Genomic DNA, 2,670 nt, shown 5'->3' with positions numbered 1-2,670 from the left:
CTATATTATTTTACATGTCGTATTTATTAGCATTATGGGTAACCTTTTAGTAATTTAAGAACCTATAGGACTTGAAATTTATAACTCGCTCCTTGTGGATTCAGCCCCAACTCAATTTGGGTAATTGACAATGACCGCCCTACCCTCAAACATGAGAGTGATTTTAGAGTTTTCGAAATAGCACCATTGCTGGGGAGTGGAATATAAATTTCACTTATGTGGTGTGATTTTTAATTGGGAATACCCAGGGTGGTATAATTTACTTTATTTGTTGTTTTGTGAATTTTTTTTAGTAGATCAAAGTGTTAATGGAAAAATGAGTGATACTACAAGCAACAGGGGCCCATTGATGGTCCCCCAGATGATGAGGGCCAACTAAATAAAGCAGGCCAAACAACTGTAATATGTATCCCAGTAACTAATCGGAACGCAGTCTTCCATGTGACTAGCGTCATGCTTTACATATTGCAGAAGAAAGGATTGTACGGGGGTCAAGACTTTGAGGACCCAAATGTCCATTTGAATAATTTCATGGAAGTGTATATGCCATTCAATATAGCAAACATTACTCAAGAATTCATTTGGCTTTGCCTCTTTCCATTCTCACTAATGGGCGAGGGAGTTTTATGGATCTGATCACTTCCACCCAACTCAATTACATATTAGGACGATCTTACTATGATGTTTCTTTGTAGATACTTCCAACTATCTAAAATTCTTCAAAAGCGGGACGAGATTATAAATTTTCAGAAAATGAATGGAGAGTCATTGTTTGAAGCATGGGAATGGTTTAATGGAAAATTGGCCCAATGCCCAAATCATGAAGTCTTAGAGAAGATGCTTCTTAAGATCTTCTCCTGTTCCCTTTATCCATTAAACAAAATAGAGGTGGATAATGTGGTAGGTGGATCCATAGTGAAGATGCACCACCATGTGGCCTTTCTATTAATAGGATAAGTGTCAAATCAAAATCGGGGTTGGCATACCCAGGATACCAAAGTTCCCAAGATCCCTTACCTTAATTTCGTGGTTGATAATGAAAAAAGAAAGTTGTATGAACAAAAGGAGGAAAACATGGCAAAAATGCTGACCCAACTTGAGCTCTTGACAAAGCATGCTATGGGAGCACCCCCGAAAGTAGTAATTACTGTAGCATCAAAATCTTATGAAGATAAAGAACAATCAATGAAGTTGAATGAGGAAATCCTGTATTTGGCTAACCACTTGGGGGATTCCTATCCTACCTGTCAAAGCCAAGGTGGGAATCAAGGTTGGATGGACAGTGAGCGGGATAGTTATTTGAGGGATAGGGAGCATGATTATAAACGTTGTGTTTCCCCTTATGATCTAGCTAAGAACAAGGAGTTAAGTACCATCGACCTCAAAAAATTTAAGACCAAAGATGTGTTAGCAAGAATATTGAATAGAGTGGAAGGTATGGACAAAATGGTTCATGAGTTGAAAGGTGACTTCTCTCAACTATCTCAAACTATGGAGTCTCATTCCACCTCTATCAAGCAATTTGTAACCCAAATTGGGAAAATCTCCACGCAACTAAATTCTTGGCCTAGAGGTGGACACCCTAGTGACATAATTGTTGATCCAAAGAATGATGCTCAAGTTCTAGAAATTGTCACAAGGAGGGTAAGGAAACTTGATGATCCCTTTAATAGAGAATTGAGTGAGAAAATGCCTAAAGCTAAAGCAAAGGAGGTTTTGCCTCCAAGTCAAGAAGAAAATAATGAGAAAGAGACTGATAAAAGTGATGAAAAAGTAGTTGACGTCAAAAAGCCACAAAGTGGAGCAAGGCCTACAATCCAAATTATTCCCCCATTCCCTCAATGATTGTATAAAAAAGAAGGTGATAAATTGAGGAAGTTCATGGAAAAACATAGCAATCTATCAATAAATAACATGTTACTAAGGTAATCTAAGAGATCCTAGGATACGCTAACCTAATAAAAAATTTGATGTCCAAAAAGAATCTCGTAGAAGATGACACAATTGAGGTCACTCATGGGTATAGTTCTATCATAGATATTAAGGTTGCGGAAAATAAAGATGTCCCTAGAGAATTCACCATTCCTTGTACAATAGGGACACATGAGTTTGCAAAAGCTTTGTGTGACCTTAGTGCGAGTATCAACTTAATGCCTTTGTGTGACCTTGGTGCGAGCATTAACTTAATGTTATTTATTATCTACATGAAGCTTGGATTGGATGACCCTACACTGACCTCTATGCGACTCTTAATGGCAGACCAGTCTATCAAAAAGCCAGTGGGAATTTTATTTGATGTCCTTATTAAAGTTGACAAGTTTATACTTCGGTGGATTTTGTGGTATTGGATTGTGAAATGGAAAAAGAGGTACCTATAATTGCCACTTAAAGAGCCATTATCAATTTGGATATGGGGGAAATGAAGCTTAGGGTACAAGAGGATGAGGTCTCTTTTAAAATATGCAAGATAAAGAAGAAAACAACGGAGCTCTAAATTGTTTTTATGGTGGATAAGGGGAATGAGAGGGGGAATGAAGAGGGGCTTGAGGACCCACCTTGAAGATGGATAATGGAAGACGTCATGCCACGATGCTAACTAAGGTGCTAGGTTGGACGCAACCCATAAATGACCTGAAAGTGGCTCGTATCCTATTTTTCATGTTTTGTAGT

General features: G+C 38.1%; 1 pseudogene; it reads right to left on the bottom strand.

Annotated features, from left to right (window-relative positions):
* Positions 1-742: 742 nt before the first annotated feature.
* LOC124896382 lies at positions 743-827 on the bottom strand (annotated as a pseudogene).
* Between the last annotated feature and the right edge of the window lie 1,843 nt (positions 828-2,670).

This window comes from Capsicum annuum, chromosome 2 (assembly GCF_002878395.1).
Source record: "Capsicum annuum cultivar UCD-10X-F1 chromosome 2, UCD10Xv1.1, whole genome shotgun sequence".
NCBI classification, from domain to species: Eukaryota; Viridiplantae; Streptophyta; class Magnoliopsida; order Solanales; family Solanaceae; genus Capsicum; species Capsicum annuum.
The sequence above is the reverse complement of the archived record's forward strand: the minus strand, read 5'-3'. Positions and strand labels throughout refer to the sequence as shown.